Source organism: Xyrauchen texanus, chromosome 9, assembly GCF_025860055.1.
Source record: "Xyrauchen texanus isolate HMW12.3.18 chromosome 9, RBS_HiC_50CHRs, whole genome shotgun sequence".
NCBI classification, from domain to species: Eukaryota; Metazoa; Chordata; class Actinopteri; order Cypriniformes; family Catostomidae; genus Xyrauchen; species Xyrauchen texanus.
In genome coordinates, this window is record NC_068284.1 from 1222493 (window position 1) to 1235492 (window position 13000).

General features: G+C 41.1%; 2 non-coding genes across 2 annotated transcripts; both read left to right on the top strand.

Moving 5' to 3' along the window:
- The first annotated feature begins 843 nt into the window (after positions 1-843).
- trnap-agg (transfer RNA proline (anticodon AGG)) lies at positions 844-915 on the top strand. Its single transcript has one exon. It is a non-coding gene; the product is annotated as a tRNA-Pro (tRNA).
- An 869-nt stretch (positions 916-1784) lies between these two features.
- Positions 1785-1856, top strand: trnap-agg (transfer RNA proline (anticodon AGG)). The gene has a single exon. It is a non-coding gene; the product is annotated as a tRNA-Pro (tRNA).
- Positions 1857-13000: the final 11144 nt, after the last annotated feature.

Consider the following 13000-nt stretch of genomic DNA (forward strand, 5'->3'; position numbering starts at 1 on the left):
GAAATTTTCCAGTGCTCTATGATATTTCTCTTCCCACGTACAAGGACATTTTTAAGAAAAATACTGCGTGGAAAGGTGTATCTGAGATCACGGGATTTTATGGACCCAGACAGACCGGCATTTGAATTTTCGCCGCAGATAAACAGCCGCTATGGCAAACAGCACGCCTTGTTTCGCATTCATCTTTGATATAAAGCATTTTATGTACTGATTCCATTTATATTTAGTCTTTTCCCTCCAAAATATTTATTTTTAGTGGCAAGAAAAGAGATTCGCTGTCAACAGCAATGGAATGACATCCGTGAATGTCATTTATAAACGTTACTAGGCAACCAGTAGTGGGAACACCCACTAGCGACTTCACTGCCAGCAAATGGCGACCTGCAGCGATAAAGTCGCTGGCAGTGTGTACGCACCTTTAATGGTGAATAAGTGAGAAATCAATCTGTTCATGTGTATGAAGCTTACAAAATGTAATTATTGAATACAAGATCTTTCTGCTCTATAAAACCAACGAGGCAAGGAAGTGCAACTTAAATCGAACCACAACATCCACTGTTGATATTTCCACTTTCATCTACTGTTTTTAACCTGTGATTACCCCTTTTTCTTGCACTTTTTATGACAAGAAGAAATCAATTGCAAGTGTTGCCACCTAATTAGTGCAAATAACTCCAAGAGAATGAGCACGTTGCGTGTTCAGAGTATGCGCATTTAGAACACTCTGGCCGCATATTTTCAGTGCTCAACTTTCAGCTGATGACAAATTTTTATACTGTCAAGTAGAGATATATTCTGGATTTTAATTGGCAGGTACTTTGCAGCCCATAGGTCAAAAAAGGTGGCTCGTTGGTCTAGGGGTATGATTTTCGCTTAGGGTGCGAGAGGTCCTGGGTTCAAATCCCGGACGAGCCCACTGTATACCATGTGCAGTTGTTTTGTGAGGAAGGTCTGCAGCATGGGACTTCTTGGATTCAGGTTGTCTTTTTGTAGCGTACTGCACCTCACATTTTTTATTACTAGATTTTCAGGAAATCAATGCTAAGGTGCTTATTAGTTACAGCTTGCATGGTGCTAATCACATCTAGATTGCAGTTTCTTTCCCGGTATCACCTACAGAGTGGACTTTAAGAGAGTTTTTTTGCAGGGGGAGTTAAAGGCCTCAAAATGCTCTCATAGCCTCTCGCTCTGTGTTCTCCAGGCATATGTCAACATGAAGAGTGCTTCGGGAACTGCCAGTGTTGCTGAAATGACTAAGGTGGTTGAGAATTAGACTGAAGATCCATCCTCTTTAGGTTCCACGGTGTAGTAGCTAGCACTCTGAATCCAGCAATCCGACTTCAAATCTCAATGGGACCATTAATGGTGAATAAGTGAGAAATCAATCTGTTCATGTGTATGAAGCTTACAAAATGTAATTATTGCCTACAAGATCTTTCTGCTCTATAAAACCAACGAGGCAAGGAAGTGCAACTTAAATCGAACCACAACATCCACTGTTGATATTTCCACTTTCATCTACTGTTTTTAACCTGTGATTACCCCTTTTTCTTGCACTTTTTATGACAAGAAGAAATCAATTGCAAGTGTTGCCACCTAATTAGTGCAAATAACTCCAAGAGAATGAGCACGTTGCGTGTTCAGAGTATGCGCATTTAGAACACTCTGGCCGCATATTTTCAGTGCTCAACTTTCAGCTGATGACAAATTTTTATACTGTCAAGTAGAGATATATTCTGGATTTTAATTGGCAGGTACTTTGCAGCCCATAGGTCAAAAAAGGTGGCTCGTTGGTCTAGGGGTATGATTTTCGCTTAGGGTGCGAGAGGTCCTGGGTTCAAATCCCGGACGAGCCCACTGTATACCATGTGCAGTTGGTTTGTGAGGAAGGTCTGCAGCATGGGACTTCTTGGATTCAGGTTGTCTTTTTGTAGCGTACTGCACCTCACATTTTTTATTACTAGATTTTCAGGAAATCAATGCTAAGGTGCTTATTAGTTACAGCTTGCATGGTGCTAATCACATCTAGATTGCAGTTTCTTTCCCGGTATCACCTACAGAGTGGACTTTAAGAGAGTTTTTTTGCAGGGGGAGTTAAAGGCCTCAAAATGCTCTCATAGCCTCTCGCTCTGTGTTCTCCAGGCATATGTCAACATGAAGAGTGCTTCGGGAACTGCCAGTGTTGCTGAAATGACTAAGGTGGTTGAGAATTAGACTGAAGATCCATCCTCTTTAGGTTCCACGGTGTAGTAGCTAGCACTCTGAATCCAGCAATCCGACTTCAAATCTCAATGGGACCATTAATGGTGAATAAGTGAGAAATCAATCTGTTCATGTGTATGAAGCTTACAAAATGTAATTATTGCCTACAAGATCTTTCTGCTCTATAAAACCAACGAGGCAAGGAAGTGCAACTTAAATCGAACCACAACATCCACTGTTGATATTTCCACTTTCATCTACTGTTTTTAACCTGTGATTACCCCTTTTTCTTGCACTTTTTATGACAAGAAGAAATCAATTGCGAGTGTTGCCACCTAATTAGTGCAAATAACTCCAAGAGTATGAGAACGCTATGCGTGTTCAGAGTATGCGATTTAGAACACTCTGGCCGCGATATTTTCAGTGCTCAACTTTCAGCTGATGACAAATTTTTATACTGTCAAGTAGAGATATATTCTGGATTTTCATTGGCAGGTACTTTGCAGCCCATAGGTCCAAAATAGGTGGCTCGTTGGTCTAGGGGTATGATTCTCGCTTAGGGTGCGAGAGGTCCCGGGTTCAAATACTGGACGAGCCCACTGTATACCATGTGCAGTTGGTTTATGAGGAAGGTCTTCAGCAGGGCACTTCTTGGGTTTAGGTTGTCTTTTTCTAGCGTACTGCACCTCACATTTTTTATTACTAGATTTTCAGGAAATCAATGCTAAGGTGCTTATTAGTTACAGCTTGCCTGGTGCTAATCACACCTAGATTGCACTTCCTTTCCCGGTATCACCTACAGAGTGGACTTTAAGGGAGTTTTTTTGCAGGGGGAGTTAAAGGCCTCAAAATGCTCTCATAGCCTCTCGCTCTGTGTTCTCCAGGCATATGTCAACACGAAGAGTGCTTCGGAAACTTCTAGATTTTTAGGAAATCAATGCTACACACTGCCAGCGACATCGCGCACGACAGCGACTCAATACCATTCATTTTCAATGCGAGCACAGCAACTTCCGGCGATACGAGCTGTCGCGACCATTGGCGCTAGATGTGGGCATGTCCAGCGACGCGACAAAGTTGAGAAAAGTTAAACTTTGGAGCGACTAACGGACGCGACAGCCAATAGGAGAGAAGACGGGAGAGCTCACGTGATCCTTTCTCTCTCTCTCTCAGCTCCTGCAGTAACGGAAAGATGGATGAATGGCTAATTCTTGCTGTTAGAAATTTTCCAGTGCTCTATGATATTTCTCTTCCCACGTACAGGGGACTTTAAGGGAGTTTTTTTGCAGGGGGAGTTAAAGGCCTCAAAATGCTCTCATAGCCTCTCGCTCTGTGTTCTCCAGGCATATGTCAACACGAAGAGTGCTTTGGAAACTTCTAGATTTTCAGGAAATCAATGCTAAGGTGCTTATTAGTTACAGCTTGCCTGGTGCTAATCACACCTAGATTGCAGTTTCTTTCCCGGTATCACCTACAGAGGGGACTTTAAGGGAGTTTTTTTGCAGGGGGAGTTAAAGGCCTCAAAATGCTCTCATAGCCTCTCGCTCTGTGTTCTCCAGGCATATGTCAACATGAAGAGTGCTTCGGAAACTGCCAGTGTTGCTGAAATGACTAAGGTGGGTGAGAATTAGACTGAAGATCCATCCTCTTTAGGTTCCACGGTGTAGTAGCTAGCAGTCTGAATCCAGCAATCCGACTTCAAATCTCAATGGGACCATTAATGGTGAATAAGTGAGAAATCAATCTGTTCATGTGTATGAAGCTTATAAAATGTAATTATTGCCTACACGATCTTTCTGCTCTATAAAACCAATGAGGCAAGGAAGTGCAACTTAAATCGAACCACAACATCCACTGTTGATATTTCCACTTTCATCTACTGTTTTTAACCTGTGATTACCCCTTTTTCTTGCACTTTTTATGACAACAACAAATCAATTGCAAGTGTTGCCACCTAATTAATGCAAATAACTCCAAGAGTATGAGCATGTTGCGTGTTCAGAGTATGCGCATTTAGAACACTCTGGCCGCATATTTTCAGTGCTCAACTTTCAGCTGATGACAAATTTTTATACTGTCAAGTAGAGATATATTCTGGATTTTCATTGGCAGGTACTTTGCAGCACATAGATCCAAAATAGGTGGCTCGTTGGTCTAGGGCAGTGGTTCCCAAACTTTTAACGGGCATGTACCCCCTGAGACATTATAGATTTTCCGGAGTACCCCCAACACCACCAATTGTTAACAACAACTTTTTTTTTATTTAATAATATTTATTTTTATCAATTTTGTAGAGAATAGTGAATAATCATAAAAATATGATACAAATCTCATCAAAAGTCAACATATGATACAAATGTGCTGAATATAATGATTTTAAACAGATATGCACCCAATCTCCACTCTCGATTATTTTGTTAATAGAAAAAGTGTGATCATGTCAGAACAGAACGCCAATGAAATGTTTGCCCGGCAAAGCTTTAAAGCACGAGCAAATAATGAACTTTTGTGATTGCGAATAAGTGCAGTGTCATGTGAGTGTAACTCTACCGCTGCATTAACATGTGAAGTGAAGGTAGGCTACGTCGAGTTTTATAGTACTGGGACTGAGGACCCAGAACTGTAGCTGATGGAATGTGCGCTGTAGCACGATACTACCATATTTTAGTTTCCATTCTTATTGTGTTTCCACAACAATGTTAGTGAATAAATCTACTGAAATTGCCACCATAACAGTGGAGTGTGATGTGTTAGTTGTAGGGCTACCACAATTTTAAATTACTATTAGTAGAAGTTAATATAATAAAATACGTAGACCTACGCCAAAAAACTAGTTGAGGATAAATTATTTAAAATTGGGCAATTCCAGCGTTATGGACGTGACATTTGCAGTCAAAACTTGAAATATAAATTCTCAGAAAATGCATCTAATACTGAAACGTCTGTTTATATATCCATACTCCCTTAATAAAGCTCCAGACATTAGAAAAATATCAGTCTACACATGCGTTTTATATTTAATATGAGGGAAATAGCCTACACATGTGACGTGACACAAAAAATCTTGAATTTTTAGGTGGCAAAATATGTTTTAGTAATTCTATGAACTACACTGCGCAAAACAAAAGTAATACTACCCACCGGATGAGGGTCGGCCTCCACAGAACTTAAAATATTATTTTTATAAAATTTTTCGTGTTCGCATTTATGAGGAAAAAACAATGTTACGGACGTGACAGTTCTCCGTTAGCCTACGGACATGACCACTCTGAAAGTGACTTTAAAACTTTCTTTAAAGTGAATTTCGTTTTTTATTAATTGTATCTTAATTTTAATCAATGTTTCATCAACCAATTGCCTGGATTTAATAAATAAGAAGTAAATATAGTAGAAAATAGATCATCATGACACGGAGGCGCCGCGCATGAACTGTACTCTCGTCTAATAAATGAACCGAAACACAGCGTATAAGGTACTTGCCTCACAGGCCTGAGAAATATATAGAAAACTTGAAATGGCTACTTTTTCACAGAACAATTCAAAACGAAAGAAATCAGACTCTCTGCTTATGTAATCCGTATGAAATGTGCATTTCTCTCTGGCGCGTTCACTACTGAAGATCGCGAGTCAACATCGCCAACTTCATCTTTGCAGCCGACACTGACAAACACTTGTTTATTAATAAACAATTAAAATGTCTCCTTGCTATATTTGACATATTCATAATCATTACTTTTGCCGGTTCATTGTGGCAGCTTTTAGATACTTTATTGGCAGCGCCACCCTTGCATGTTACATGAACGCATCACCACTGCATCAGCACCGAAAACATGATTTTTTTCAAATCTAAAATCAAAAATCGTGATACGAACCGAATTGTAGGTTTGGTCTATCGTTACAGCCCTAGTAAGATGAGAAAGCAGGAGTTTAGTCGTTTGGTTGTAAAAAAAACAATGGCTATCTGAACATCTTTGTCAAGTCTTTTTTGACTACAGATCTCAAAACTCCTCCGGTAGCCCCTTAAATAAAAAACGAACAGTCCCTTAGATCTTTTTTCGCGTACCCCTGGGGGTATGCGTACCCCAGTTTGACAACCATGGGTCTAGGGGTATGATTCACGCTTAGGGTGCAAGAGGTCCCGGGTTCAAATCCTGGACGAGCCCACTGTATACCATGTGCAGTTGGTTTGTGAGGAAGGTCTGCAGCAGGGGACTTCTTGGATTTAGGTTGTCTTTTTGTAGCGTACTGCACCTCACATTTTTTATTACTAGATTTTCAGGAAATCAATGCTAAGGTGCTTATTAGTTACAGCTTGCCTGGTGCTAATCACACCTAGATTGCAGTTTCTTTCCCGCTATCACCTACAGAGGGGACTTTAAGGGAGTTTTTTTGCAGGGGGAGTTAAAGGCCTCAAAAGGCTCTCATAGCCTCTCGCTCTGTGTTCTCCAGGCATATGTCAACATGAAGAGTGCTTCGGAAACTGCCAGTGTTGCTGAAATGACTAAGGTGGGTGAGAATTAGACTGAAGATCCATCCTCTTTAGGTTCCACGGTGTAGTAGCTAGCACTCTGAATCCAGCAATCCGACTTCAAATCTCAATGGGACCATTAATGGTGAATAAGTGAGAAATCAATCTGTTCATGTGTATGAAGCTTACAAAATATAATTATTGCCTACAGCGAATATGATTATGGTGGGCCAGTGGTGCAATGGACAACACGTCCATTAAATTAGGAACACGCACCATAGTAGCCCATACCCCACTGTAACTCAGAAGGTAGAGTGGAGTATTCTAGACAGTCCACTGTTTGTCCTTAGGATACTGTTTTGATTATGTCTAGAAGGAACTTGTTTTTTGACTCATGGAGGCACTACTTGACTTTCTCTCAAACTCAACTGTGTGTCGTAGATGCCAGCTTTTAGCGTGGATTCCTGAATGGGAATCAAAGCCAGATTGCAGCAGTGAGAGCACAGAATCCTAACAGTTAGACCACCTGGGAGATTCTGATACATGTCAGCCCTCCAGAGGATCCGAAGATGCTTGTCAAAAATGCTGTGTTGTGAGAAAAAAGTGTCTCATTTGACCAAACTGATAAGCTTCACTCATCCCTGTGTGAGGCTTGAACTCACAACCTTCAGATTATGAGACTGACGAGCTGCCTAACTACGCCAATAAGGCATGTTGCAGAAACCTGTTTAGCAGTGAAACCTTTAGCTTATAGCTCACTGTCCTTCAGTATAGCTCGAAAGGGGCAAATTATTTCATTCTTATGTGCCAGGTTGGCTGAGCGGTCTAAGACTGCTGCATTGTGGTTTGTCACAATTTCTCCTTTCCAGGTAAAGGCAATGTGCTGCAACTGTCCTGGAGCCCTGAAAAGTGAAGTAGTTATCATACTTTTCATGACACTCAGGAAAGTGGCACATTTCAAACACTCCACATCAATGGGCACCCTTCCACTCTGGAAGCAGCAAATTAGTTCATGGTTGGCCAGTGGTGCAATGGACAACATGTCAGACTACAGATCAGAAGATCCTAGGTTTGACTCCTGGCTGGTTCAGCAGGATGTCTATTTTGTCAGTCATGGCTCTAGATATGCCCAATCTAATATAACAGGTAGCTGGGTAAATTAGGAACATGCAACATAGTTTCCCATACCCCACTGTAACTCAGAAGGTAGAAAGGAGTACTGTAGACAGGCAACCTTTTGTCCTTAGGATGCTATTTTGATTATGTCTAGAAGGAACTTGTTTTTTGAATCGTGGAGGCACTAATTGCCTTTCCCTCAAACTCAACTATGTGTCTTAGATGCCAGCTTTTAGCTTGGACATTTTTTTTTACCCTGAATGGGAATCAAAGCCAGATTGCAGCAGTGAGAGCACAGAATCCTAACAGTTAGACCACCAGGGAGGTCCTGATACATTTCAGCCCTCCAGAGGATCCGAAGATGCTTGTCAAATATGCTGTGTTGTGAGAAAAAAGTGTCTCATTTGACCAAACTGTTAAGCTTCACTCTGCCCCGTTTGAGGCTCAAACTCACAACCTTCAGCTTATGAGACTGACACACTGCCTAACCGCACCAACGAGGCATGTTGCAGAAACCTGTTTAGCAGTGAAACCTTTAGCTTATAGCTCACTGTCCTTCAGTATGGCTCGAAAGTGGCAAATTATTTCATTCTTATGTGCCAGGTTGGCTGAGCGGTCAAAGACTGCTGCATTGTGGTTGTCACAATTTCTCCTTTCCAGGTAAAGGCAATGTGCTGCAATTATCCTGGAGCGCCGAAAAGTGTAGTTTTCATTCTTTCCACACTTTTCATGACACTCAGGAAAGTGGCACATTTCAAACATTCCACATCAATGGGCACCCCTCCACTCTGGAAGCAGCAAATTAGATTGTGGTGGCCCAGTGGTGCAATGGACAACATGTCTGACAACGGTTCAGAAGATTCTAGGTTTGATTCCTGGCTGGTTCAGCAGGATACACTTTTTGTCAGTCATGGCACTATATATTGTAGCGTGGCCACATAAGTGGAAGTTTTTAAATAAGGTTAATGACAAAAAACTAAGTACGTTTAGTAATTATATGCAATTAGTTTTATTGCTTTCCCCTGTATGCTGTATTTGCCTTAGCTGTTGTAGATTTGACCCCGATTTCTGTTCGCGTGATAACTTCTCGTGACTTCGCGTCACGTGATGACCTGTCATGTAAACAGTAAGAGACTTTGAGTTTCCATATAAGGAACCGGTATGCCGGTCTTCGGGAGAGCGTACTCTCATTCACAAACTTTTCTATTCATTGTTGGATTATTGCTGACTGACTTGGAAGCGCGGGGTCGCTGTTCCTCAGTGGAGTATTTTCGTTGCGCTCGTAGCCTGGATTACTTTTATCGGAGGACTAAAGCCAGTTATCTTCTTCATTTGATCTTGCTCACGGACTACACAAAGTTACTGGTGAGGCTGATCTGAACTCTGCCTTTAACTCTGTGCACGCTGGATGATACTTTTACACACACATACATACACATCACTTACATGCGATTGCCTTGTATTATTGTAAATGTTCTTTTGTTTTGTAAATACACTTGGGTTGATTGTTTATTCATCAGTATTGAGTAATACTTTTTTCTACTCCATAGTTTAAATAGAAATGGAACTTTTGTTCCCATTATTTTGTTAATATTCAACTTTTTAATATTGTGGAGTGTTTCATAGTGGTGGCCCATACGGGGACTACGTGCTGTTTCTTTTTGTTAGTGTTTTTTTTGTGTCCATAAATATGGAGGAAGAGACACACGTAAATGGAGGAGTAATTAATCAGAATCTAAATACTGATGAAACTGATGTAAATGAGTTAAGGTGTAGCTCTGATGAAGCACAAGCAGCTGATTTCACTGCAGGCCCATTTGTAACCAGACGTAATCCAGCAGCTGAAATAACATCTATGCTGAGTTCATTGTATATTTCTGATGATGATGATGATGAAAGAGATGTAGTGAATGTAAATGTTGTACAAACAATGCAAACAGAGGTTGATAAACTTAAGGTGGATTTATTGGCTCTTAGTGATAAAATACAACATAATGAACAGGAGTTAAATAGTCTGTAGATAGTTCCCTTAATAGAGAAACCAGTTTCCGGGAGGCAGTGGACGCTGGCTTAGCAGATTTAGAAGATCATTTTCAGAGGTCTATAGAGAAGTTGGAAAGAGCGGTGGCTGACTGTTTTCTGCAGAGAGATGCCAGATGGGAGAATCAAATGAAAAAGTTAAGATTCACCAGTACCCCATCTCGCTCTCAAATACAGACTTTTAACCCTGCACCTTCTATATCTACGGTGAATGATTTGAGAACTCCTTTACCAGCATCGAGAGGTAAAGTCCCCCCTGCCAATAGGGTCAACGCTACCTATGATGTCACTTCTGGAGCTCCATTAACGAATATGCCTCACTCTACTGTTGTGCCCAGTATCTCGTCCTTCTGTGGGAGACCCCCGATACGGCTGGAATTTCCTTCCTTCGGGGAGTCATGTGAGACATCGGACGTACTCCATTTCATTGAGCAATGTGAAAATTATCTGGACATCAGGCCCCTTCCTAGTGTGGAGCTGGTTGGCACGCTGAGTACAGTGCTCAAAGGACCTGCTTTGAGCTGGTGGAAGGCAGAAAAGGCCAAGGTAACAGATTGGCAATCTTTCAAAGATGCTTTTATGTCTCCTTTTCTCCCAGAGGATTACCTCACTGAAGTGGAAGACAAGTTGAGGTCCCTGGTGCAGCAACCACGTCAGCGATTGAGAGATTTCGCCTATGACTACCGAGCTCTGTGCCTCAAATGGAAGCCTAATATCACAGAAGATGAGATGGTGAGCAGAATTCTGAACAACATCAATCCAAGGGTTGCGGGCTGTCTGAGAGGGACGGTGAAATCTGTGGAACAGCTGGTGAAGGTGGGATCTATGGTGGAGAAGGACTGGATGGGTGCAAAAGATTACTGGCAGAAAGTGGGTGATTTGAATGGTAAAGACAAGGTGAATAAAAAACCACCTGAACGGAATACCTCCAAATGTCAATGTCAATGTCAATGTCAATTTTATTTATATAGCACCATTAATCCCAACCGAGGTTGTCCAATGTGCTGCACATACTATAGTAGACATAAGACAATACAATACAATAAAACAATAATAAAAATAAAAACTGTAATAAAAAACAGTTTAAAAAACGTACAATACACTTTCTCATTGAATATAAGCCAGTTCAAAAAGATGCGTTTTTAGCTTAGATTTAAAAACAAACAACGATGATGCAGAGCTGAATACACAAGGGTAGTGCATTCCACAGTCTGGAGCAGCTACTGAAAAAGCCCGTTCACCCCTGCGCCTCAGCTTCAACTTTGGAACACACAACAATCTCTGGTTAGCAGACCGGAGAGACAGAACTGGACGATATTCAGTTAGTAATTCCGAGAGGTAAGAAGGGGCCAAACCGTTTAATGATTTAAACACCAAAAGAAGAATTTTAAAATTCACTCGGTAACGCACGGGCAACCAGTGAAGAGAACGCAAAACAGGCGTAATGTGGTCTCGTTTTTTAGTCCTGGTTAAAAGTCTTGCAGCTGCATTTTGAACTCTCTGTAACCGCGAAAAAGCTGACTTGCTAATCCCAAAGTATAGTGAGTTACAGTAATCCAATCTCAAAGTAATAAAAGCATGAATTAATTGTTCAAAATTTTTTCTTGACAAAATAGGTTTTACTTTAGCTAAAAGTCGAAGCTGAAAGAAACATGATTTGACCACTGTATTGATATGTTTGTCAAATTTCAGCCCATCATCCAAAGGTCTAGCAGGATTGTCCATTGCACAACCACACCCTATAACTTCCCTTCTGGTAGTGCCTGTAACCATAAAAGGACAAGAGATGAAGGCGGTGCTGGATACAGGGAGCACGTACACCCTTATTCAGGAAAACCTGTGGAGACAATTAGGAGGGGAAGCAAATCCTGCCCCTCCAGTTCCCCTTCAACGGTTCATTATGGCTGATGGAAAAGTGCACCAGGCTATTAGCCAGAAAACCGTATGTTATAAGTGGCATGATAAGGTATGCATAGTGGAGACTTATATAATGAAGGATACTCACCTGGCCTTTCCCATTATAGCTGGCTTAGACTTCCTAAGAGCTGCTGAAGCCATAGTGGATGTAGGACAAGACAGATATGGCCTGAAAATGGGCAAAGGATATATTTATCATCCCTTCCTAACCACCCTTATCAATCCTGGGCTGTCTACGAATCCGGTGGGTGAAAGAGTATGCACTACTACTGCTGTGAGTCTCTATTACGCCTTGTAATGCTCAGCCTAGATTTATAGGAGATGATACACAAACAAAAATATGGTCTTGACCCTAAGTTTGTATGGTGATGGGAAGTTTATAAAAAAAAAGAAGGCTAGGAAGACAACAATTCGATTTAAACCCAAGGTGTATTTACAATAAGAAGAAAAAAAAAAACAAAGTGAATCCAGAAATATATACAAATGTACAAAAGACAAACAAGAAAGCAAGAAAAAAGATAAATACTAAAGGTGAATGAAAATGGATGAATTGACTATAGGAGTCCCGTACAATGTCCTGTTTATGTGTGTGTGTGTGTGTGTGTGTGTGTGTGTGTTGAATCGGCCTCACCGGTTGTTATGTTTTTAAACCGGGAGCTCGTTGTGAAGCAGCGCTGTTCTGTGAAGAAATCCAAGGGTGAAAAATCAACAAAAAAGATAATCCCACAATGTCTTCTCGTTCACAGTCTATAACAGCCTATGGTGGAGGTTTTTTGCGCGATCGATCGCTTATCCCTTGAGCATCAACGTGTCGCATCAACGTGTCACTCCTTTTAAACAGAAGAAAAAGTCATACAGCTGATTTGGAGTGACGTCACGGGGAATTCCCTGGAGCGACGCAACAGAACTCTCACGTGAGTAAAACGGGAACTCAAAACACTTAACTTGGCAATAAACACAGGAAAATAACATATATTAATTAAGGCTGTTTTCTAAGAACAATTTAGATTTTTAACAGCAATATATATATATATATATATATATATATATATATATATATATATATATTCCATACTTATGTGGCTGCGCTACATAATCCCCCCCCAGCCAGCGGCATAGGAGGAGAGCGTCCATAATAGCGCTTCAGGTTAACCACATTTACTACATCGGTTCTTGGAGGGTTACACCAGCACACAGTGTAATTTATTGGCCCGGTTTTACTTTTTATTTCTGCTGGACCCTCCCACTTGGGCACTA